This window comes from Tachyglossus aculeatus, chromosome 11, assembly GCF_015852505.1.
Source record: "Tachyglossus aculeatus isolate mTacAcu1 chromosome 11, mTacAcu1.pri, whole genome shotgun sequence".
In the NCBI taxonomy this organism is placed as follows: Eukaryota; Metazoa; Chordata; class Mammalia; order Monotremata; family Tachyglossidae; genus Tachyglossus; species Tachyglossus aculeatus.
Genome location: NC_052076.1, coordinates 7,095,827 through 7,122,832, shown reverse-complemented (window position 1 = coordinate 7,122,832; position 27,006 = coordinate 7,095,827). Strand labels below are relative to the sequence as shown.

The following is a 27,006-nucleotide window of genomic DNA, read 5'->3' as shown; positions in this document are numbered from 1 at the left end:
AAGCGATCAAACAATACGACTGGCTGACTGAATGATTATAATAGTAATAATAATGGCATTTATTAAGCGCTTATTATGTGTAAAGCACTGTTTTAAGCGATTATTATTATTGACGTCTGCCTCCCCCCTCTTCTAGACTGTGAGCCCGTTGTCAGATAGGGGTGGTCTCCTCTGTTGCCGAATTGGACTTCCCAAGCGCTTAGTCCAGTGCTCTGCACATAGTGAGCGCTCAGTTAATACCCCTGAATGAATGATAATAATAATAATAATAAAGGCATTTATTAAGCGCTTACTATGTGTAAAGCACTGTTCTAAGTGATTATGATTATTGACGTCTGCCTCCCCCCTCTTCTGGACTGTGAGCCCGTCGTCGGGTAGGGGTGGTCTCCTCTGTTGCCGAATTGGCCTTTCCAAGCGCTTAGCACAGTGCTCTGCACACAGTAAGCGCTCAATAAATACGATTGAATGAATGAATGATTATAATAATAATAATAATAGCATTTATTAAGCGCTTATTATGTGTAAAGCACTGCTCTAAGCGATGATTATGATGATTATTGACGTCCGCCTCCCCTCCCTTCTAGACTGTGAGCCTGTTGCTGGGGAGGGATGGTCTCTCTCTGTCGCCGAATTGTACTTCCCAAACGCTTAGTACAGTGCTCTGCACACAGTAAGCGCTCAATAAATACGATTGAATGAATGATTATTATTATGATTATGATTATTCTTTTCGTCTGCCTCCCCCCTCTTCTAGACTGTGGGCCCGTTGTCGGGTAGGGGTGGTCTCCTCTGTTGCCGAATTGGCCTTTCCAAGCGCTTAGTCCAGTGCTCTGCACACAGTAAGCGCTCAATCAATACGATTGAATGAATGATGATAATAATAATAATAATAATAATAATGGCATTTATTAAGCGCTTATTATGTGTAAAGCACTGTTCTAAGCGATGATTATGATGATTATTGACGTCTGCCTCCCCCCTCTTCGAGACTGTGAGCCCGTTGTCGGGTAGGGGTGGTTTCTGCTGCCGAATTGTACATCCCAAGCGCTCAGTCCAGTGCTCTGCACACAGTAAGCGCTCAGTAAATACGATTCAATGAATGAATGATTATTATTATGATTATGATTATTCTTTTCGTCTGCCTCCCCCCTCTTCTAGACTGTGGGCCCGTTGTCGGGTAGGGGTGGTCTCCTCTGTTGCCGAATTGGCCTTTCCAAGCGCTTAGTCCAGTGCTCTGCACACAGTGAGCGCTCAATACATACAACTGAATGAATGAATGATAATAATAGTAATAACAATGGCATTTATTAAGCGCTTATTGTGTGCAAAGCACTGTTCTAAGCGATGATTATGATGATTATTGACGTCTGCCTCCCCCCACCCCCCCCTTCTAGACTGTGAGCCCGTTGTCGGGGAGGGGTGGCCTCTCTCTGTCGCCGAATTGTACTTTCCAAGCGCTTAGTACAGTGCTCTGCACATAGTAAGCGCTCAATCAATACGACTGAATGAATGATTATTATTATGATGATTATGATTATTATTGACATCTGCCTCCCCCCATTCTAGACTGTGAGCCCGTTGCTGGGGAGGGGTGGTCTCCTCTGTTGCCGAATTGGCCTTTCCAAGCGCTTAGTACAGTGCTCTGCACACAGAAAGCGCTCAATACATACGACTGAATGAATGAATGATTATAATAATAATAATAATGGCATTTATTAAGCGCTTATTATGTGTAAAGCACTGTTCTAAGCGATGATTATGATGATTCTTGACGTCTGCCTCCCCCCCGCCCCCTTCTAGACTGTGAGCCCGTTGTCGGGTAGGGGTGGTCTCTCTCTGTCGCCGAACTGTACTTTCCAAGCGCTTAGTACAGTGCTGAGCACACGGGAGGCGCCCAATAAATAGGAGCGAAGCCGTGACGCTCAGTACTCACCGCCCGCCGCCGCCGCCGCCGCTCGCTCCTCCTCCCGCCGTTGCTATAGCGACCACGGCGCTTCCGGCCGCCCCGCCGCCTCCTGGGAAATGTAGTTCGCGGGCGGCCCGCGACCACGTGGTCGGGCGGGGCGGGAACTACTCGGGCCCCGCTTCCGGTTTCCCCGGCCACTTCCGCCCCCCCTCCGACTTCCGGCGCGGGCGCGATGCCTTCTGGGTAATGTAGTCCGCCGGGGCCCGGGCCGAGGGGACCGCGGCGGCGGGATGAAGCGAGCCGGGGGGAGCGAGGAGCGGGAGGGAAAGGTAAGGAGAACCACAATAATCATTCATAACGCTGTTTCTTCATGGTAATAATCATCATCATCATCATGATCAATCAATCGTATTTATTGAGCGCTTACTATGTGCAGAGCACTGTACTAAGCGCTTGGGAAGTACAAATTGGCAACAGACAGAGACAGCCCCTACCCAACAGTGGGCTCCCAGTCTAAAAGGGGGAGACAGAGAACAAAACCAAACATACTAACAAAATAAAATGAATAGAATAGATATGTACAAGTAAAATACATAAATAAATCAATAGAGTAATAAATATGTACAAACATATATACAAACATATAACATATACGTATACACGTAACATATGTGTATAACATAACATACATATAACATAATATGTATATAACATAACATAATATATATGTATATATATACACATAACATATGTGTATAACATAACACATATAACATATACACATATAACAAACATATATACATAATATATAAGGTCACAAAACTTGACTCGAGAAGCAGCGTGGCTCAGTGGAAAGAGCCCGGGCTTCGGAGTCAGAGGTCATGGGTTCAAATCCCGGCTCTGCCGATTGTCAGCCGTGCGACTTCGAGCATGTCACTTCATCATCATCATCAATCGTATTTATTGAGCGCTTACTGTGTGCAGAGCACTGGACTAAGCGCTTGGGAAGTACAAAGTGGCAACATAGAGAGACAGTCCCTACCCAACAGTGGGCTCACAGTCTAAAAGGGGGAGAAAGAGAACAAAACCAAACATACTAACAAAATAAAATAAATAGAATAGATATGTACAAGTAAAATAAATAAATAAATAGAATAATAAATATGTGCAAACATATATACAAACATATAACATATACATATGCACATAACATATGTGTATAACATAACATACATATAACATAATATGTATATAACAACATAATATATGTATATATATACACATAACATGTGTATAACATAACATACATATAACATATAACATATACACATATAACAAACATATATACATAATATATAAGGTCACAGAACTTGACTCGAGAAGCAGCGTGGCCCAGTGGAAAAGAGCCCGGGCTTCGGAGTCAGTGGTCATGGGTTCAAATCCCGGCTCTGCCGATTGTCAGCCGTGCGACTTCGAGCATGTCACTTCATCATCATCATCATCATCAAGCGTATTTATTGAGCGCTTACTGTGTGCAGAGCACTGTACTAAGCGCTTGGGAAGTACAAGTTGGCAACCTATAGAGACAGTCCCTACCCAACAGTGGGCTCACAGTCTAAAAGGGGGAGACAGAGAACAAAACCAAACATACTGACAAAATAAAGTAAATAGAATAGATATGTACAAGTAAAATAAATAAATAAATAGAGTAATAAATATGTACAAACATATATACATATAACAAACATATATACATAATATATAAGGTCATAGAACTTGACTCGAGAAGCAGCTTTGCTCAGTGGAAAGAGCCCGGGCTTCGGAGTCAGTGGTCATGGGTTCAAATCCCGCCTCTGCCGATTGTCAGCCGTGCGACTTCGAGCATGTCACTTCATCATCATCATCATCATCATCAATCGTATTTATTGAGCGCTTACTGTGTGCAGAGCACTGTACTAAGCGCTTTGGGAAGTACAAGTTGGCAACATATAGAGACAGTCCCTACCCAACAGTGGGCTCACAGTCTAAAAGGGGGAGACAGAGAACAAAACCAAACATACTGACAAAATAAAATAAATAGAATAGATATGTACAAGTAAAATAAATAAATAAATAGAGTAATAAATATATACAAACATATATACATATATACAGGTGCTGTGGGGAAGGGAAGGAGGTAAAGTGGGGGGATGGAGGGGGGGGACGAGGGGGAGAGGAAGGAAGGGGCTCAGTCTGGGAAGGCCTCCTCATTCTTGCCTGTCCCGCCGTCGACCCCCGGCCCACATCCTTCCCCTGTCCTGGAATGCCCTCCCTCCTCACATCCGCCCGGCTAGCTCTCTTCCTCCCTTCAAAGCCCTACTGAGAGCTCACCTCATCATCATCATCATCATCAATCGTATTTATTGAGCGCTTACTGTGTGCAGAGCACTGTACTAAGCGCTTGGGAAGTCCAAATTGGCAACGTATAGAGACAGTCCCTACCCAACAGTGGGCTCACGGTCTAAAAGGGGGAGACAGAGAACAAAACCAAACATACTAACAAAATAAAATAAATAGAATAGATATGTACAAGTAAAATAAATAAATAAATAGAGTAATAAATATGTACAAACATATATACAGGTGCTGTGGGGAAGGGAAGGAGGTAAGATGGGGGGGATGGAGAGGGGGATGAGGGAGAGTCACTTGACTCCTCTGGGCCTCAGTGACCTCATCTGTAAAATGGGGATGAAGACTGTGAGCCCCGCAGGGGCCAGCTTGATCACCTTGTAACCTCCCCAGCGCTTAGAAGCAGCGTGGCTCAATGGAAAGAGCATGGGCTTGTTCTCTGCCTCCCCCTTTTAGACTGTGAGCCCACTGTTGGGTAGGGACTGTCTCTATATGTTGCCAATTTGGACTTCCCAAGCGCTTAGTACAGTGCTCTGCACATAGTAAGCGCTCAATAAATACGATTGATGATGATGATGACTAGAACCCACATCCTCCGACTCTCAAGCCCGTGCTCTTGCCCTCCACCTTCAGCATTAACATGTGCACATTTTCAGTTATTTATTTGCTCACTTCATCCCAATAGACCGATGTTACTGGGATTGGAACCCAGGGCCTTCTGAGTCCCAGGTAGGATTCAATAGGAATTGGGGTAAAGTAATTGTCTAACCATGAAGTTGGATTTTTTTTTTTTAATGGTATTTATTAAGCCCTTCTGTTGTTCTCCAGGAGCTGTTTTTTTATGGTATTTAAGTGCTTACCAGGTGCCAGGCACTGTACTAAGCTCTGGGTACCAATCAATCAATCAATCGTATTTATTGAGCGCTTACTGTGTGCAGAGCACTGGACTAAGCGCTTGGGAAGTACAAGTCGGCAACACATAGAGACAGTCCCTACCCAACAGCGGGCTCACAGGCTAGAAGGGGGAGACAGAGAACAAAACCAAACATACTAACAAAATAAAATAAATAGAATAGATAAGTACAAGTAAGATAAATAAATAGAATAATAAATATGTGCAAACATATATACAGGTGCTGTGGGGAAGGGAAGGAGGTAAGATGGGGGGATGGAGGGGGGATGAGGGGGAGAGGAAGGGTATCAATCAATCAATCAATCAATCGTATTTATTGAGCACTTACTGTGTGCAGAGCACTGTACTAAACGCTTGGGAAGTACAAGTTGGCAACATAAAGAGACAGTCCCTACCCAACAGTGGGCTCACAGTCTAAAAGGGGGAGAGCAACCATTTTTTGTTGCCCCTTTTGGAGACAGAGCCCTGGGCTGGTTGGACTATTGTTTTGGTGAGCACCACACCTCTCTTTCCATCTCTCTCTCCTCCTAAGCATTTTTAAAAATCACATCGATTTAGAGCTTACTATGTGCCAGGCTTGGAATAATAATAGTAACGACGGTATTTGTTAAGTGCTTACTGTGTGCCAAGCACTGTTCTAAACGCTGGATAACTAGGCTCCGGGGTTGATACAAGCTAATCAGGTTGGACACAATCCCTGTCCCAAGAGGGGCTCACCCCCGTTTTGCAGATGAGGTAACTGAGGCACGGAGAAGGGAAGCGACTTGCCCAAGGACACATGGCAGGCACGTGGAGGAGGCGGGATTGGAACCCAGGTCCTTCTGATTCCTAGGTCTGGGCTGTACCCACCAAGTCAGTCTGCTTCTTGAGTATTGAATGTGATTTCAGCAAAAAGCATTTGGGAAGCACTGCTGAATAAGATGCGGAGAGGAATCTTTGAATGCACTCACTAATAATCCGCTGGTTCCTTGCTCTGCATCACCTAATTGTGGATATTATGGACCCCCCCCCCCCCAAAAAAAAAAGGCAAATAACTGGAGAATTCAAATAGGCCTTTACCACAGAATGCAGCTCAATTTGGAGCTCCGTGGATAGAGAATCAGTAAACATTATTTTCAATACTTGGTTTTTAAACCAACATGGATGAGGCTTGTAAACGTCTCTATTGCCGGTTTTGACTTCAAATAAATACCTCCGATATGGAATGAAATTCATCTCCTGGGCATTTGGTTAGCAAAATCCCCGTTCCCAGCTCTGGGAATGCGAAGGATTCACACGATGAATATTGCATTGGCCCAATTATTATTGTCGTCGACACTCTCGCCTGTAAAAATCTCGCACCCACCTTGCTAAAAAGAATAAGAAGATGGAAAAGGCGGAATGCCAGTGGAAAATGCGAAGAAATGATAATGAGGTATGGAAAGATATTTAGGGGGAAAGAATGAAAAAAACTGTACGACTTGTTCAGAACAAAATACGGCAGTTGAATTTGAGGAGCACAGAAGGAAGGAGATCAGAGTAATGTTTGAGGAGTTTGTCTTTGGAGATCTGTAAAAGCAGCATGCTGAATGGAAAATACTCAGAAAAAACACATCAAATTTAAGAGTGTTAAGGAATAGACACCTGTGACAATGTGCAGGGGAAAAAAAGGAACAAAAAGATCACATAATATGAGAATGTCAAGGAGCCAGCACGTTGTTCAGTGAATACAGAAAATAATTGAGACTAGAGATTTTAAATGACGTTTAAAGTAAGTTAAAAATACTTGTCTGCTGTGTGACCCGGGGCAAGTCACTTAACTTTTCTGTGCCTCAGTTACCATATCTGTAAAATGGGGATTAACAACTGTGACCTCCAGGTGGGACATGGACTCTGTCCAACCTGATCAGCTTGTATCTACCCCAGCGCTTAGTACAGTGCCTGACACATAGTAAGCACTTAACACTTATTCGGGAAATTTTTACAAAATATATAGAAACGTGAATGAAGAACTGCCTAAAAAATGCGAAAGGGATCCAGACTTTGAGAGTAAATAGGATTGCAAATTGAGTTTAGTCTCATTCCCCTTGTTTAGTACCGTGGTGCTTATGCACATTATCCAAGAAAGGATTGGAAACTATTGTTAGATCATAGACTGTGTTTCAGATTTTTTGGGAAAGTCTTTGGGAAAGACTTTTTGGGGAATTTTTGGGGAAACTCATCCTCTGAATTAGCCATCCTGGAGCTGCTGGATGATAAGAGCTTTTAGACTGTGAGCCCACTGTTGGGTAGGGACTGTCTCTATATGTTGCCAATTTGTACTTCCCAAGCGCTTAGTACAGTGCTCTGCACACAGTAAGTGTTCAATAAATACGATTGATGATAAGAGCGTGCAACAGGCAGATAATTGTGAAGCACATTGTAGTACCATGCATCCGGTAAGCACTCATTAAATACCTTTTATTGCCAAAACAGCCCAGCACTGTGGAGTAACAATAAAGCAAAGAAAAGTGAAGGTTACGTACCAACCTGTACCCTCACCCGCTGAAGATTTTCATTAGCAATATGGAACCAAAAAAAATCCAGCTGTGTTCTGCTAACTAGGCAGTACGTCGTCTTGTACAAGGGAAAAGGAGCAGAAAAGGGCGATGGATAAGCTCATATGTTCCTTGAAAACCCAACCAAAAAATAACAAAAATTAGAACAAAAGAGCATGGGTTTGGGAGTCAGAAGAACCTGGGTTCTAATCCCGGCTCCGCCGCTGGTCTGCTGTGTGACCTTGGACAAGTCAGTTCACTTTACCTCACCTATAAAATGGAGATTAAGACTGTGAGCCCCGTTCGGGACATGGGCCCTGTCCAACCTGATAATAATAATAATAAGCACTTACAGTGTGCCAAGCACTGTCGTAAGCCCTGGAGCGTGTATCTACCCCAATAATAATAATAATAATACTAGTGGTATTTGTTTAGCGCTTACTATGTGCCAGGCAGTGTAGTAAGTGCTGGGGTGGATACAGGCAAATTGAATTGGACACAGTCCCTGTCCCCCATGGGGCTCACAGTCTCAATCTGCATTTTACAGATGAGGTAACTGAGGCACGGAGAAGTGAATCAATCAATCAGTCGTATTTATTGAGCGCTTACTGTGTGCAGAGCACTGTACTAAGCGCTTGGGAAGTACAAGTTGGCAACATATAGAGCCAGTCCCTACCCAACAGCGGGCTCACTGTCTAGTGAAGTGACTTGGCGTAGTCCAATGCCTGGCACATAGTAAGCGCTTACCAAATGCCATAAAAAGAATAATGATATAATAACAATGATGGCATTTGTTAAGCGCTTACTATGTGCCGAGCACTGTTCTAAGCGCTGGGGGGGGGGGCGGGTGCAAGGTAATCAGGTTGTCCCACGTGGAGCTCACAGTCCCCATATTACAGATGAGGTAACTGAGGCACAGAGAAGTTAAGGGACTTGTCCAAGGTCACACAGCAGACAAGTGGCGGAGTCGGGATTAGAACCCGTGACCTCTGACTCCCAAGCCCGGGCTCTTTCCACCGAGCCACGCTGAATCCAGCTTCAGGACTGAGTTGGTAAATACATTCCCTCCCTGCACGATCTTAAGGTCGAGACCTGCATATTCGAGAGGCTGGAGCTGTGCCCTCTCAGGACAGCTGCTAGGTCACCCTGTGCTCAGAGTTGCCGAAAACATGGAAAGGGTTAAGCCAGAGAGGTAGAAACACTGGACCAAATGTGTTTATTTACAGCCCTTCAGACACTGAGGCAGCTAGCAAGTTAGGAGCACTGGAATGTTGACTCCATTAATGCTTAAATATTCCTTAAGAAAACAAAAATGAATCACTCCCCACCCAGCCAACAGCAGAGGTTAAAATTAGAGGTCATATAAATCCTCAAAGCCGAGAAAACGTGAGGGAAGAATGAACAAAAATGAGTATCACATGCCTGGATGCCCAGCTCCCAGCAGATAACAAATATATAAAGCTAGCAATAATAAACCAAATTTGGAGAAAGGCCAGGAAGAATTTTGTTACTGTTTGGCTCTTTCTGGTTTCTTGTTAATTTCCATTACTGAGGAAAACCTATTTCCCCCCAGTTCTTTGTTATTGTTAAGTGATCTGTGGGCTTGGAGGAAGATTCTCGTCACCTCTTCCTCCTTTCAGTGTTTGACCATTAGTTTCTGGGGGAATCTTTGGTCTGGTAGCTTATCGGCAGCGGGCAGCGGTATTTTTCACTAAGGAAGATCTGCCCTGGCCTTTTTCCAGCGGGGAATATATTTATGTATGTCATTTCTATTAACGCCGTTCTCCCCCTCTATACTGTAAGCTCATTGCGAGGTAAGGAATATATCTATTTATTGTGGTGTTTTCCTCTCCCAAGTACAGTACTCTGCACACAGTAAGCGCTCAATAAGTGTGATTGACTGACTGGAAAAGGCTGGTGTTCAGTGCCTCACTACTAATCATGGAGTTTGGGCCAAGTTAGACTCAATACACAGATGAAATGGTCACACGCTGGCCTCTAACCCCAAAGCGCTCAGGCTCAGCGCTCAGTCTTTTTCTGCCCTTTCTTCTTGAGTAATAACAGATAAGAAGAATCAGTCAGTCAATCATATTTATTGAACACTTACTGTGTGCAGAGAACTGTACAAAGTGCTTGGGAGAGTACGGTATAACAATATAAGAGATACATTCCCTGCTCCCAACGATCTTACAGGCTAGATTGGGGAGACAGACATTAATATAAATAAATAAAATGGCAGATATGTACGTTGGGGCTGGGGGGCAGTGAATAAAAGGAAGAAGTCAAAGCCGTGCAAAAGGGAGTGGGAGAAGAAGGGAGGGCATTGTCAGGAAAGGCCTCCTTGAAGGTGGGGAGAGTAATTTTCTGTCCGATATGAGGAGGGAGGCCGTTCCGGGCCAAAGGCAGGACGTGGGTGAGAGGTCGGCGGCGAGGTAGACGAGATCGAGGTACAGTGAGAAGGTTGGCATTAGAGAAGCAGCGTGGCTCAGTAGAAAGAGCAAAAGCTTTGGAGTTTGAGTTCATGGGTTCAAATCCCGGCTCCTCCAATTGTCAGCTGTGTGACTTTGGGCCAGTCACTTCACTTCTCTGGGCCTCAGTTACCTCATCTGTAAAATGGGGATTAAGACCGCGAGTGCCCCGTGGGACAACCTGTAATCTTACAGGTTGTCTTACAGGCAGATCTTCCTTAGCGAAAAATACCGCTGCCCGCTGCCGATAAGCTACCAGACCAAAGGTTCCCCCAGAAACTAATGGTCGAACAGTGAAAGGAGGAAGAGGTGATGGGAATCTTCCTCCGAGCCCACAGATCACTTAACAAAATTACAACCTTGTAATCTCCCCAGCGCTTAGAACAGTGCTTTGCGCATAGTGAGCGGTTAATAAATGCCATCATTAGAGGAGCGAAGTGTGCCGGCTGGGTTGGAGCAGCAGAGTGATGAGGTGAGGTAGGAGGGGGCAAGGTGATTTGAGTGCTTTGAAGCCAAAGAAGAAGAATTATGGTATTTAAGCACTTGCTGTGTGCCAAGCACTCTAGTAAGTGCTGGGACAGAGACAAAGTAATCATCATCATCATCGATCGTATTTATTGAGCGCTTACTGCGTGCAGAGCACTGTACTAAGTGCTTGGGAAGTCCAAGTTGGCACCATATAGAAACAGTCCCTACCCACCAGTGGGCTCACAGTCTAAAAGGGGGAGACAGAGAACAAAACCAAGCATACTAACGAAATAAAATAAATAGAATAGATATGTACAAGTAAAATAGATAAATAGAGTAACAAATATGTACAAACATATATACAGGTGCTGTGGGGAAGGGAAGGAGGTAAGATGGGGGGGGGAAAATCAGGTCCCACATGGGGCTCAAAGTCTAAGTAGGAGGGAGAAAAGATATCGAACGCCCATTTTGCCGATGAAGGAACCGAGGCGCAGAGAGTGAAGCGGCTCGCCAACGTCACACAGCAGACCAGTGGGGGAGCGGAAATTAGAAGCCAGGACCTCTCACTCCCAGGCCTGGGCTCTAACCACTGGGCCACGCTGCTCCTATCCCAGTCCTGGCCAGGTTGCCCCCCGAGAAGTCTCGAGTTCAGGCAGGGTAGTTTGGGGCTCATTCGGGTGAGGGCACCGGCATATCTGGCCGGGAGCTGCCAATCACCACCATCATCATCATCAATCGTATTTATTGAGCGCTTACTATGTGCAGAGCATCGTACTAAGCGCTTGGGAAGTACAAATTGGCAACACAGAGAGACAGTCCCTACCCAGCAGTGGGCTCACAGTCTAAAAGGGGGGAGACAGAGAACAAAACCAAACATACTAACAAAATAAAATAAGTAGAATAGATATGCACAAGTAAAATAAATAAATACATAGAGTAATAAATATGTACAAACATATATACATATATACAGGTGCTGTGGGGAAGGGAAGGAGGTGAGATGGGGGGGGATGGAGAGGGGGACGAGGGGGAGAGGAAGGAAGGGGCACTGTGACCCAACTGGGAGGCACAAGGAAGCAATTCCACCAATCCCACCGTTTGGCCCTCTAGACTGCAAGCTAATTACGGGCAGGGAACTTGCCCGCCAGTTCTGTTGTATTGCACTCTCCCAAGCGCCTAGTACAGTGTTCTGCACCTCATCAACCCTCAATAAATACCACTGACTGCTTGATTGGCTCCACAAGCCCACCCTTAGCATTTGTAGGGTGAAATAAGCCAAAAGCACCAGTTAACCTAGTCGTTGGGCTGAAATTGAGGTCAGAAATGTTTTTTCTCCTAAGCAGCAGGCGGTATCCCCAATGAATATTTTCTTTTTTTAAAAAAAATCACCCTGCGATTGGCCTGCTGGAGTACAGAAGGAGTTTCTCGTGGCTGATACGGGAGACAAAAAGAGGGGTGGGAGTGTTGAATGGGCTGAGATTGACTGATGTAAATTTTTTATTGGTATCCCTAAAGAATATTTTCTTTTTTTAAAAAAATCACCCTGCGATCGGCCTGCTGAAGTACAGAAGGAGTTTCTCGTGGCTGATACGGGAGACAAAAAGAGGGGCGGGAGTGTTGAATGGGCTGAGATTGACTGATGTGAATTTTTTATGTTTGTAGGGTCAGAACCTGCCTGGAAGGCTGATTTAACAAATACGAGGACGTAATCGAAGAGTAGATAGCAAGTTTATGACCCAAAGAAATGGTTCGTGTTCTTAACGATGGAGGCGCTTACCACAGGGACCGCCTCTATATGTTGCCAACTTGGACTTCCCAAGTGCTTAGCACAGTGCTCTGCACACAGTGAGCGCTCAATAAATACGATTGAATGAATGAACAGGTGGGCATAGGTGAAGGTGCCTTGGGAGATGGAGGCTGGTGGCTGAGGTATAACAGCGGTGACTTATTGCAATTTAGTGCCTTTGATGCCTTGTAGCTCTGTCGATTACAACTTCACATCTGTGCCTCAGGGTGTTCCTCGAACTACTTACAGAGAAGGAGCATGGCTTACTGGTTGGACTCAAGGTCAGGAGGTCACGGGTTCTAATTCCGGCTCCACCACTTGTCCGCTGTGCCCCTTTGGGCAAGTCACTTTGCTTCTCTAGACCTCAGTTACCTCATCTGTCAAATGGGGATGGAGACTGTGAGCCCCACGTGGGACAGGGACTGTGTCCAACTCGATTTGCTTGATTCCACCCTAACGCTTTAGTACAGTGCTTGGCACACAGTAAGTGCTTAACAAATACCATTATTATCATTATTATTACTTACTACCTGCTATATCCTTATTCTTCCAATCCTGGTCCCTTCTCCCCTGGCAATGTTCCTTCTCCCTGCCTTTTTTTTTCTTTATGGTATTTGTTATGTGTTTATTATGTGCCAGTTACTGTACTAAGCACTGGTATAGATACAAGTTAATTAGGTTGGACACAATCCCTGCCCAACTAGGGCTGACGGTCTTAATCCCCATTTTACAGATGAAGTAATTGAGGCCCAGAGATGTTAAGTGACATGTCCAAGGTCACACGGGAGACAAGTGGCAGAGTCCGGAGTAGAACTCAGGTCTTTATGACTTCCAAACCCATGGACTATCCACTAGGCCACGTTGCTTCTTCCTTACTCCCATGTCTTCTCTCCACCCATGTCCTTTCTCTATTTCATTCCCTTTCCGTTCTTCCTCTGTCTGTTTTCCCTTTCCTTCTTTCCTTTCACCTCTCCCTCCTCTGCTCTGATTTTTGTCAGCCAAAGGTCAGGATATTCATAATCCTGGCTCCCGCATTAGCCTTGGGCTGCCCCTTTTCAGAAATTTGGATGGATTTAGCCAGTCGCGTGACACTGAGCCAGAAGAGCCAGTATTTCATTCATTCATTCATTCATTCATTCAATCGTATTTATTGAGCGCTTACTGTGTGCAGAACACTGTACTAAGCGCTTGGGAAGTACAAGTTGGCAACATATAGAGACGGTCCCTACCCAACAGTGAGCTCACAGTCTAGAAGAACAGTCTAGAGAATATTTCTCCAGCAATATAAAAAGGACTGGTGTTTAAACCTTAATTCACTCTACCAAAATTGGGTGCGATGAAAGTCTCAATACTGGATTAATATGGATTTTCTTTTTCCACATCCAACAATTCAGTATCTCACCGCCTTCCCATGTGCCAATTTGGAAAACAGAAGAAATGGAAAAATGGGGCCGATCACATTTTGCTTACCCATTCCAATATTCTCGCCCTAGAGAAGAGAACTGGGCCGAAGAACGCGGCCGTTCGGTTTTCACGGACTTGGTCCCGTTGTCACGTCAAGCTTGATATTTAGGTAAATATTGGGTCGTCTTTAGCCAAATGAGCAGCCAACGTGCTGCGAGCAGTTTTTGTTTTTTGGCCCGTTATTGGCCAGTCACACTATTAATGAGTCAATAATTGAGAAATAGCAGCGATCGGGCTCACGGAGCCCGACCTGTATGTTGGAATCAGCCGGACCAGGGCTCGCGTGTGCAGCCCGAAGAGGAGGAAAAGATGAGTAGCGAATGTTCCCGGCTTTTAAATTCATCAGGCCCTTTCGCTGCTTAAATTGGTCCAGCTGTTAATGCTGGAATCATTACAGTAATGGACTCCGCAAATGAAGGGGAACGGAGACACACACACACACATACACTTATTACCACGGGGGCCATTTTCTCTTCATCTGTAATAGCAGCGGTGCCTAGTATTGATCAGGCCATCAAGATACTAATCCTCTGTAAAATTACTTGTTATAACTGAAAATGTGTTCATCCAAACCGGGCCGTGTCCTGACTCTCGACTCGGTCTCGAATCCAGCCTATTAGATGGTTTGTTTTTCATGATTTAAAGCCCTTGACCCCCACCCAAATGGTCGGCGTTTCCATCGCCGCACTGAGTCCTTAATCTTGACTCTAGCCCTGGGTTGTCTTTTTGTTTTAAATAGAACATCACCCACTTAATTAAGGAGTGAGTGTCTGTCTTGCTGCCTGAGTTATGCCGGTGTTTTATGTTCACCCAGATTTATTAAGTGTCTTGTTTTACATTCAGCCCGTGGTGTGCACTCTAAATAAAAACAGGCCGTTCTTCCACGTTTTAGAAATTTGCAGGTACGGAGCTTCAATAAGTCCCGAGGATGTAGGGGACTTTGATTTATATTTCAGGATCCAGGTCGTGCTGTGTCTGTTGAGCCTTCTCAGAGAACTGTATTATCATCTGAGCAAGCTGACTATAATTTCTACTCCACAAGCTCCCTGATTTTTGTCAGAAGCAGTTTACCTTATTCCCACTTACAAGGAACGGGGTGGGCTAGAAGGAAAGGGAGGATAATCTCTTTTAAGAAAGAATCCTCTTAATGACGGCAAGCTGAGGGTTTGGGGGATTGGTCACCCAGATTCCCACCTTTCACATGCCACCAAATTGACATTGATTCGGAGGCTACGGGAGCGCTTGGTTTTATCATTGCCCCGAGACCTGCGGAAATGCCCCTGGGGTGAAGCCCTGTATCCCGGCTTCTTAGGGGCTTCGTGGGAAGATTAATCAGGAGAAAGGAGGCAGAGTTGGAAAGACACTGATGGGATGGAGTCAGCAGGATCACCCTTGGTTGGAGTGTGTTGGGGAGGGTTTGGAACTTGGGGTTCAAGAGGCAGATCCGACCGTTGGTGATGTCACCTGTTGTTCTCTGGTCGGAGGAGGCTCAGCGCTGAGAGGGTGAGGCTGTGGGTTCTCCCTCACAGCTTTCTGGGCAGGAAGTAGTAGTAATAATAATAATAATTATAATAATTTTGTTATTTAATCAATCATATTTATTGAGCGCTTACTATGTGCAGAGCACTGTACTAAGCGCTTGGGAAGTACAAAGTGGCAACATATAGAGACAGTGCTTATTGTGCTCCAGGCGCTGTACTAAGCGCCGGAGTGGATACAAGCAAATCGGGTTGGACACAGTCCCTATCCCACATAGGGCTCAAGACTCTTAATCCCCATTTTACAGATGAGGTAACTGAGGCCCGGAGAAGTGAAGTGACTCGTCCAAGGCCACCGAGCGGACCGGTGGTGGAGCCGGTATTAGAACCCATGACTTTCTAAATCCCGGGCCCATGCTCTATCCACTAGGCCATGCTGCTTCCCCTAGCTCCCCCACCCTGCCCCTCTTTGCCCTGGAATGGGGCCAAGGTGGTATCAAGATGGCAGCGCCATTCCTTGACTTATGCCGGCAGGACCTGGGGAATGGTGGGATCCTCTCCGTTCTCACCGGGTGTGCTTCCCGGAATTCCAGGCAAGCAGCGGCAGTTCTGAGGCCCGCAGACCTTGTAAGCCAGGCAAGGAAGGGGAACTCTCAAGTCCCAACCCAGGGGCCCGGTGCCAAGTTTAATGCCAACAGTGGCGGACAGCTGTTTGCCGGGCAGGGGGCCGCGGCAGCAGCCCCCGGGCCAAATGCCCCCCTCCGGAGCAGCCACGGTGAGCTGCAGTTCGGGTTGCGGGTAAGAAGAGCCTCCGTGCCAGGCTCTATAGTCCTCACGGGCTCTGGAGAAAAAGATTCACCCCCATTGATGTGAGGCAGGCCCAGATCGACACCAGGATCATCATCAATCGTATTTATTGAGCGCTTACTGTGTGCAGAGCACTGTACTAAGCGCTTGGGAAGTACAAGTTGGCAACATAAAGAGACAGTCCCTACCCAATAGTGGGCTCACAGGAGGAGTATGGAGGGGGTGAGATGCAGCATGGTCTAGTGGATAGGGCAACACAAGTTCTAATCCTGGCTCTGCCACTTGTCTGCTGCGTGACCTTGGGCAAGTCGCTTCACTTCTCTGAGCCTCAGTTCCCTCATCTGTAAAATGGGGATCAAGACGGTGAGCCCTATGTGGGACAGGAACTGTGTCCACCTGATTGGTCTAGACCTTCAGTGCTTAGTACAGTGTAATCACTTAACAAATACCATTTAAAAAAATAATGGAGTGAGATCCACCTGGGAAGCTCCTTTTCCCCCTTCCCAAATGAGCCAGTAATAAATCTACCAGTGGCTTGCTGTGTTACCTTGGGTAAGTCACTTGACTCCTCCTTACCTCAGTTTCCTCAACTGCATAATACCTGTTCTCCCTCCTACTTAGACTGTGAGCCACTTGTGGGACAGCGGCTTAGTCGACTTATTTACCTGTACCCACCCCAGTGCTGGGAACAGTGTTTGACACATAGTCCGCGCTTGACAAAATAGTCCTCTAGACTGTAAGCTCGTTGTGGGCAGGGAATGTGTCGGATATATTGTTGTGCAGCACTTTCCCAAGTGCTTAGCACAGTGCTGTCCACACAGTAAGTGCTCAATAAATACGATTGATTGGTATTAAAAAATAGAAGCTACTCTCGCTGTTCCGCTCACCTATTCGGGTAGTATCTCACGTCCTCATCGAAATAGGCATTTAGTAATGTTTTTGACACTGATGAAGTCCTTCATCGTGAGCAGGGAACATGTTTACCAACTCTGCTGTATTGTACGCTTCCCAAGTGCCTCCAAGCACAATGCTCTGCGCACAGTAAGCACTCAATAAATACCACCGACCGACTGATTGGTGACATTAACGATGACCGCAATGATCGTGATGGAGGTGCTGGAGTTAATTTGTTCTTTGGGGAAAGAGTAAGGGAATTCTTTGAAGACCCAGTTTTGGAGTCGGAATGGAGGTAAGGAGAAGAGAAAGGTGAGGATGAAAAGTGTTTCAAGTAATGTTCTTAAGCGGGGAATTGAGCCTCAGAAGCTTTCTTACTCATACTCAAGTTCTAGCCATGATTTGGGGCCTGTTCTGGGCACTGGGGAAGGGAGAGGCAAGACTTTTTCCGGGGTGTCCCCTTGATCGAAGAATTCCCCAAAATGGGACTTTGGTTGTGGCTTTTCCAGCAATAATCCCCAAAGAAATCCACCAGTACATCTCACTTGCCCCACTTAGGGAAGGCAAGGGATCATCATCATCATCATCAATCGTATTTATTGAGCGCTTACTATGTGCAGAGCACTGTACTAAGCGCTTGGGAAGTACAAATTGGCAACGTATAGAGACAGCCCCTACCCAACAGTGGGCTCACAGTCTAAAAGGGGGAGACAGAGAACAAAACCAAACATACTAATAAAATAAATAGAATAGATATGTACAAATAAAATAAATAAATAAATAAATAGAGTAAAAAAATATGTACAAACATATATACATAGGGATCAGGAAGAAACCTTTGCCTCGGTCAAATAGTGGGGGCAAAACCCCTGACAAGCGGGCCTAATAGAGCGTGGGAGTCAGAAGGACCTGGGTTCTAATTCTGGCTCCGCCACTTTTTGCTGCTGTATGACCTTGGGCAAGCCACTTCTCTTCTGGGCCTCAGTTACCTCACCTGTACAGTGGGGATTAAGGCCGTGAGCCCCATGCGGGATATGGACTGGGTCCAACCTGACAACCTTGTATCTACCCCAGTGTTCAGTGCAGCGCCTAGTGCATAGTAAGCACTTAACAAATATCACTGAGCGGGAAAACACCTCAGAAGAACAAGCCCCATGTGGGACAGAGATCGTGTCTGATCTGAGCAAAGCATACGTACCCCGGCATCTAGCACCATCCGAGCAAGCGCTTAATAAGTGACCCAATTATATTATTATGACTATTATTAACAGTAAGACTCCAGTATATAATCGGTCACTGGAGCACTAAAGAGATTGGCCCACATGCCTCGCACTCATCTTGAGCTCGTATTTGTCCGGATTCATTTAGCTCTTGCGTCTGGCCACTCATCCTCCCGTTTTTATTTAAGACCGCCAACTTCCTTCAGCGCGACGGCTCCTGTCACCTTTGCCCTCAGCTAATCAAATAGTTTACCTTGAGGGAAGCATTTATCTCCCACTTTCATTATTATTATTTTCGTAGCTGTAAAGATAGATATTTTATGTCTGCAGAAGGCTGTAACAGTGAAACGAGGTATTGATCCGTTCTGTTTGGCAATCTCTTTCCACCTGGCCATCGATAGCCTGTCGACATCTGTCTGTACTGTGGTTGACCTCACAAATAGCTCTTTATGCCCCCATTGGATTCAAATGATATACTCTGCTGAAAAGTAAATCAATGAATGATTATAAAGTTTTTAGTATTATTCCATGACCCCAAGGCAACTTGGACTCCCGGCGTTGAAGTGTTGAGAGAGCCGGGCTGGGAACGGTAAAATGAGCCGGCTTTTGTTCTTCGCGAGGTACAAATCCCTAGGATGATACCTTGAGGAAAAGGAGGGGGGCTGGGTCTTTCTCAAATTCCCCAGCTAGGATTGTTTTTCTGTGGTATTTAAGCTCTAACTATATGCCAAACACTTTTCTAAGCACTGGGGTAGATACAGGTTTTATCAGGGTGGACATAGTCCGTGTCCCGCGTGGGGCTCCCTGCCTAGGAGGAAGAACAGGGATTTAATCCCCATTTTACAGATGCGGAAACCGAGGCAAAGGGAAGCGGCCCGCCGGACGTCACACAGCAGAAAAAGGGCCGAGCCAGGATTAGAACCCAGGTCCCGGGCCCGTGACCTTTCCCGTAGGCCACGCTACTTCTCGTGGGAGAGCGCTTTAAGTGTATTAATGAAATGACTCTGGATGATTTCCAGAATCTTCCAGTGGGAATCACCAAGCGGAGGGAGACTTTTTCTCTCCGTCTTCCAGAGGAGCGGAGGGCATTTCTTAAGTGACTGGAGGAAAAAATAGAACAGACCAGATGGCTGTTGTGGGTTTGTTTCTCTGGTGATTAAAGCAAAGGGGAGGCGGGAGGCGGCTGCAGTGTGAATCTGATGGCATCCCATCCAATCTCACTGTAGACCGCAGTTCCCGGCTCCCAGGAGGTGCGTTTTTGGAGTCTTAGAGGATGGAAAGTACTTCAAAATGCCACCAGTATTATTTACTGAGCTCTTACTTTGTGCAGAAGACTGTACTAAGCCCTTGGGAGAGGACGACAGAGTCAGTAGACCCGATCCCAGCCCTTGGGGAGTTTACAATCTAGGAGAACGTTAGGAGATCTGCTACCGATTTCCGGTGATAGGAGCCTGTTGAGTCTCATCATCATCATCAGTCGTATTTATTGAACGCTTACTATGTGCAGAGCACTGTACTAAGCGCTTGGGAAGTACAAATTGGCAACGTATAGAGACAGTCCCTACCCAACCACATTGTCAGAACTGCCCACATATTTGCGGGTGGAAGCGGAAGGAGTGCTACAGTGTGAGTTTTTGTAACCCTGGGTTCAGCAAGAACCCAGCTTTCCAATACTGTTTCCCGACATGCAGTTAATCTGTTTGCCCTACTTAATTTAAAGCGGTAATAGTGGAACTAACTTTGATTCTACAAAAATTACTTGACAGTTCCCTATTTTAACGGTAGTTCACTTCACACCCCTCGTAGAACTGTAATTTCATTATCAAAAAACTTTTGGGTACTTAGCTTAAAGACTTTTTCATTGCTTCCTTATATTCCACTTAGTTAAACGTAGCTTGTTGTTGTTTCAGGAATTGTGTGTTGAATATGTAGCAAAGCAAAATAATTTACATTCACTCACTTTATAACGGTATTTAAGTGCCACACTGACACTGATGATTAACATAGAGCACGGGCTTTGGAGTCAGAGGTCATGGGTTCAAACCCCTGCTCCGCCAATTGTCAGCTTTGTGACTTTGGGCAAGTCACTTAACTTCTCTGGGCCCCAGTTCCCTCATCTGTAAAATGGGATTAAGACTGTGAGCCCCTATGGGACAACCTCATCACCTTGTAACCTCCCCAGCACTTAGAACAGTGCTTTGCACATAGTAAGCGCTTTATAAATGCTATTATTATTATTATTATTATTATTCCTTGCATGGTAGGAGAACCAGGTGTATCTTTTTATCCCATTTCTGTACAAGTAAGACTGTAAGCTCCTCATGGGCAGGGACTTAACTCTACCAACTCTAGCATATCAAGCTTTCCCAAGTCAGAGCTCTGCACAGAGGTCATGGGTTCAAATCCTGGCTCCGCCAATTGTCAGCCGTGTGACTTTGGGCAAGTCACTTCATCGTCATCATCATCATCAATCGTATTTATTGAGCGCTTACTGTGTGCAGAGCACTGTACTAAGCGCTTGGGAAGTACAAATTGGCAACATATAGAGACAGTCCCTACCCAACAGTGGGCTCACAGTCTAAAAGGGGAAGACAGAGAACAAAACCAAACATACTAACAAAATAAAATAAATAGAATAGATATGTACAAGTAAAATAAATAAATAAGTAAATAGAGTAATAAATATGTACAAACATATATATATATATATACAGGTGCTGTGGGGAAAGGAAGGAGGTAAGGGGGGGATGGAAAGGGGGACGAGGAGGAGAGGAAGGAAGGGGCACTTCTCTGTGCCTCAGTTCTCTCATCTGTAAAATGGGGATTAAGACTGTGAGCCCCACGTGGGACAACCTGATCACCTTGTATCCCCCCAGCACTTAGAACAGTGCTTTGCACATAGTAAGCACTTAACAAATGCTATTATTATTATTATTATTAAATGCCATTGCTTGATTGATTGAGTACATATAAGTGCCAGTGTTGTTCCTGATCTGGGTAGACGAAACCAGCAAGTGTTTCAGACCATTGGGGAACAAGGCCACCCCCAACATCGGGCCCCCTCCCCCTGCCTCCTTGCTCTTCCTTCTAATAATGATGGTATTTGTTCAGCGCTTACTGTGTGCCAAGCACTGTTCTGAGTGCTGGGGGAGGTGCAAGGTAATCAGGTCGTCCCACGTGGGGCTCACAGTCTTCATCCCCATTTTACAGATGAGGGAACGGAGGCACAGAGAAGTAAAGTGACTTGCCCGAAGTCACACAGCTGACAAGTGGCGGAGCCAGGATTAGAACCCATGACCCCTGACTCCCAAGCCCGAGCTCTTTCCACTAAGGCACGCTGCTTCTTCTGACCATGATGGTCTTGGGTAGATCCAAAAAATCCGGTGGACTGAGGGCAGAGCAAGGTGAGGGTAGGGGGGAGGCAAGGAGGCCCCTGTGGACCACAGAGAAGCCAATGAGAGCTTAGTACAGTGCCTAGCACATAGTAAGCACTTAACAAATACCATAATTATTATTACTGTTATTTCTGGATGTCCTTTGGCCAATTCCGAACTAGGCACAGCACATAGGTCCCATGACGTAAAGTCGTGGAAACATGACAAAACAACAGAAAGGTTCTTTGTGTCGACTGCAAGCTCCTTATGGCCAGGGCGGAGAAGCAGCGTGGCCTGGTGGTTAGACCACAGGCCTGGGAGTCAGAAGGGCCTGGGTTCTAATCCCGGCTCCGCCTGCTGTGTGACCTTGGGCAAGTCACTTCACTTCTCTGGGCCTCAGTCACCCCATCTGTGAAATGGGGATTAAGACTGAGCCTCATGTGGAACAGGGACTGGGTCCAACCTGATTCGCTTGTATCTATCCCAGCGCTTAGACCAGTGCCTGGCGCATAGTAAGCGCTTAACAAATACCATAAAAAAAGGGATTGCGTCTTCTAACACCATGGCGTTGAACTTTCCCACACAGTAAGTGGCTCAGTAAATTACCATGCCAGTCATTCATTCATTCTTTCATTCAGTTGTATTTATTGAGCACTTACTGTGTGCAAAGCGCTTTTCTAAGCACTTGGTAGAACACATTAAAGCAACAAACGGACACATTCCTGCTCACGCTGTCTAGAGAGGGAGACAGGTATTAACATAAATAAATTAGCGATATATGCATATGGGCTGTGGGGATGCGAGGGAGGATGAAGGAAGGAGCGAGTCAGAGTGGCGCGGAAGGGAATGGGAGAAGAGGAGAGGCGGGCTTAATCAGGGAAGGCTTCTTGTTGGAAATGTGCCTTTATTAAGGTTTTGAAGCAGGGGAGAGCAATTATCTGTCGGATAGGAGGAGGAAGGGCGTTCCAGGCCAGTGGTGGGATCTGGGCGAGAGGTCGGCAGTCAGCTTAGACGAGATCGACGTACCCTAAATTCACCCCTAAATTTGGGAAAGGCCGAGTCGGTGAGCTGGACATGGTGATCGGTGTTGCCCAGAACCTAGGGAGAAGCAGTTTTTTGACCAGCCGCCACAGTCCCCACCTTTCTTGTCAGGGCTATAATAATAATGGCATTTGTTAAGCACTTACTATGTGCAAAGCACTGTTCTAAGCGCTGGGGGGATACAACGTGATCAGGTTGTCCCACGTGGGGCTCACAGTCAATCGTCATTTTACAGATGAGGTAACTGGGGCTCAGAGAAGTGAAGTGACTTGCCCAAGGTCACCCAGCAGACATGTGGCAGAGCCGGGATTTGAACCCATGACCTCCGACTCCAAAGCCCGGGCTCTTTCCACTGAGCCACGCTACCTAGTCAGTGCACAGCACAGTGCTAAATCAGTGGGAGAATTCAGCAGAAACAAAACACATTCTCTCTGTCCTCTGGAAGCTACTGTCGAATGGGACAGACAGCCTGGCAAATAGTCGAAGCGGGAGGAGGAACAGGAATCTGTCGGGAAGTTATACAGATGCATCAGGGGGAAATAAATAGCGGAATACGTCATCGACCATATGCCGATTATGCAAGAGTGCAAGTAGAAAGGTACACATTGCCAAAGGGCCCGTCGGGCAAGGAATTGAGAGACGTCAAGTTCTCCGCTGTCTGGCAGAGGACGGTTTGGGATGTCTGGTGGACCTGTGGAAGCCAAAGTTGGAGGCCAAAAGGTCTAGAAGATTGGCCCACGTGACAGTTGGACTAGCAAGTTCCTTGCGCAAACCAAGTCCACTGGCTTTGTAAGTAAAGCGAAGCGTCGTCACCTACCCATTCCTTCCTAAATTTTCTAGGTTAATCCAAACAGATCAGAAGGAGCACATCTCATTTCTTGGATATTAAAAAAGCTGCAAAAGGGCTAAGCCCCTAATGGTCTAATGATATATCTTACATCCAGTACAACCGGGCAATTTGGTTGTCCGTCGCCCAGATGATTTAAACAGTGCTTTCTCCTATTTTTTCTGAATAGCCAAACATCGTTTGGCTGAACTAGATTTAATGAGCGTAATTAGATTTTCACAAATGCAATCATGCAAACTATATCTTTGCAGCGCAGGAACAGGAACTATTGTGCAGGCATATCCCCATGCAAAATGAATCCGGTTTTTAGTTCCATTTTTATCATTAAATGATTTGATTGGGAGGCTTGGTTCTTTTCAAAGAAAATCCCGTATTTACCTAGAAGATTGAGCCTGGCAAGCAATTTGGCGCTGAATACACAGCCTATTAGAGAAACTGAAGAAATGATTACGGACTGTTGAAAGTCTCCGAACCAATTTTTTTTTCTTTTAATTCCATTTTAGCATTTGAGGGATTGTGTGGCTTTCAGCCTAGCGTGGCTAAAACAACAGCTGAGGAGTTATGCATAACCTTATACTTTGCATGCGTTTGTGATATGAAAAAAACAGCAGTCAAATTGGAGACAGGTTGAATGGCGTGCTGTCAGTCGGGCCCTGCGTGAATCGGCATCGGTCTCATTTAGGACCTTCAGCTCTGTGTCTGTCTGGACAGAAGAAAACGTTTTGCATGTTCTCTAGAAGACAACCACTGCTCGCTGCTTCACAATAGGCAGTGGTGCATGACAGTTGCCCTTCATCGCTGTCTTCGTGGAGCTTAACCTTTGACCCCCCCCACTTAGTCACCGGGCAGCAGTGGGAGCAGGTTGGATATATCCGTGAATGATGGGCACTGGCCCGCAATGTGCATGTCATTATTCGACCGTCAGAAGGAGCCGGCCGTTGGTTTCGTCAAGGTTCGAAACCTGTGCTCACGGTCCATATTACTTAACTTCCAGGGCTGTCAACGGGAGGATCAAATGTGCATTTTAAAAAAAGAAAAAACAAGGAAAAAAGAAATCAGAGGGCTCAGCGCCTCTTCAGTCCTGCTCTATTTTGTGTTTCATTTTTGCCAGACGTATTCAGATGAGTTGCGTCGGGCCAAGCGGTTATATCTGTTGCCAGGGTGAGAGAAAGGGAACTTTTGTTCTCTTGTGGTCCGAGTTGCGCGTAGCACGATGGCGATCTGAGCAGCGCTGCCAGCTCGACTCTCGGGCCTGTCTTGCGGGTCCTTTCGGCTCTCAGCCGGTGGTGTAAGCGACTAGATAGTTGCCCGAGGTTAGCCGTCAAGCCGGAAAGTTCATTTAGGATTTTAGGTGATGGAGAGGGGAAGGGGCTCCGACTGGGTGAACGGTGACGCGGGAGTGCAAAAGGAAAACGATCGAAGGGGTGTATGTGCGTGCGTGCGTGTGTGTATGTTAATTTGCAGGTATTTATTTTTTTTTTAATGGGAAAGGGATCCAAAGAGACCCACAACTTAATTGGCAGTGGCAAAAGTCCTTACGGTGTCAGGGGCTGTTCTTCTACAGTGGTTCACTGCATTTGAGCACAGGGAGGCTTGGGTGTGAGAAGGTTGTGGTTCTCCGTCTCACCGCGATATTAATTGAGTCCTTTGGGAAAATCATCGGGACCCTTTGGATATTTTCTCCCAATTCTAGGCCTCCGGAACAACGGCCACGAAGAGGAAGGGGCGGAAGGGAGGGTCGTTAATGCCCTTCAGAGATAGGGAGGGCCGTGGCAGCCGGCTGCTGTCAGTTAGCTCCTCTGAGAGCAGGAGAAGAAGCCGGTGCCGAAACAGGAGGGATTTGGGTTCGGAAGATTTCCCGACGTACTCGTTAGGTGAGGGACCGATCAACCCGAGGAAATCCTTCCTCTTGGATTTGAAGAATCAATCGATGGAGCAATCGTATTTATGGAGCGCTTACTGTGTGCACAGCTTTGCACTAAGCACATGGAGAATTCAATATTACAGAGTTGGTAGGTACGTTCCCTGCCCACAGTGAGCTTACAGTCTAGAGGGAGAAGTGTCTCATGTGCCAGATAATCTCCTTCAATCAATAAATCAGTGGCATTTATTGAGCGCTTATTATATCAATCAATCGTATTTATTGAGCGCTTACTGTGTGCAGAGCACTGTACTAAGCGCTTGGGAAGTACAAGTTGGCAACATATAGAGACAGTCCCTACCCAACAGTGGGCTCACAGTCTAAAAGGGGGAGACAGAGAACAAAACCAAACATACTAACAAAATAAAAGAAATGGAATAGATATGTACAAGTAAAATAAATAGAGTAATAAATATGTACAAACATATATACAGTATATATATACAGTATTATATGCAGAGTACTGTACTAAGTGCTTGGAAGAGTACAGTACAGCGGAGTTGGTGGATGTGTTCGCTGCCCACAAAGAGCTAGAGAGAGAAGTGTCGCGTGTGCCAGGTGATAGGTTCCTTCAATCAATCTGTCATTGGTATTTATTGAGCACTTACTGTAAGTAGAGCACTCTACTAAGCGCTCGGGAAAAATACAAAGCAACAGTAGACACGTTCCTTGCTCTTGAGGAGCTTACAGTCTAGCAGCTCAGACAGACATTAAAATAAATTACGGGTTGGGGAGGCCACTGAGTAGGATGATGTATATGTCAAGGGCTGTGGGAATGGGCTACCTCAAAGACATCCTTTTTTATTGTCAGCTGTGTGACTTTGGGCAAGTCACTTAACTTCTCTGTGCCTCAGTTACCTCATCTGGAAAATGGGGATTGACTGTGAGCCCCACGGGGGACAACCTGATCACCTTGTAACCTCACCAGCGCTTAGAACAGTGCTTTGCACATAGTAAGCGCTTAATAAATGCGATCATTATTATTATGGTATTTATTAAGTGCTTGCTGTGTGCCTGGCACTGTACCAAACTCAGAGGTAGGTACAAGCTAATCAGGTTGGACACAGTCCATGTCCCACATGGGGCTCATAGTCTTGATACCCTTTTTACAGATGAGGCTGAGGGTAGGGATCGTTGAATCACTGGTATTTATTGAGGTCATGGGTTCTAATTCCGGCTCTGCTGCTTACCTGCTGTGTGACTTTGGGCAAATCACTTAACTTCCCTGTGCCTCAGTTACCTCATCTGTAAAATGGGGATTAAGACTGTGAGCCCCACGTGGGACAACCTGATCACCTTGTATCCTCCCCAGCGCTTAGAACAGTGCTTTGCACATAGTAAGTACTTAACAAATACCAAAATTATCATTATTATTATTTTATTATTGAGCGCTTGCTGTGTGCAGAGCATACTTGGGAGGGAGAGTACCATGCAACAGATTCAAACTCTCCCATAACGAGTTTACAGTCTAGAGATCATCGCACTTTCCCAAGCATTTCATTCAGTTCTCGGGAC

General features: G+C 45.9%; 1 protein-coding gene and 1 long non-coding RNA gene across 2 annotated transcripts in view; one reads left to right on the top strand and one right to left on the bottom strand.

Moving 5' to 3' along the window:
- RPGRIP1L (RPGRIP1 like) overlaps positions 1-1,945 on the bottom strand; it is a 128,608-nt gene extending 126,663 nt beyond the window's left edge. Inside the window, exon 1 of the mRNA XM_038753709.1 lies at positions 1,934-1,945. The gene's annotated coding sequence lies outside the window, so the exon portion shown is untranslated. The remainder of the gene's footprint in view (positions 1-1,933) is intronic.
- Positions 1,946-2,169: 224 nt separating this feature from the next.
- LOC119935109 overlaps positions 2,170-27,006 on the top strand; it is a 29,581-nt gene continuing 4,744 nt past the window's right edge. The window contains exon 1 of the long non-coding RNA XR_005453080.1: positions 2,170-2,235. This is a non-coding gene — a long non-coding RNA (uncharacterized LOC119935109). The remainder of the gene's footprint in view (positions 2,236-27,006) is intronic.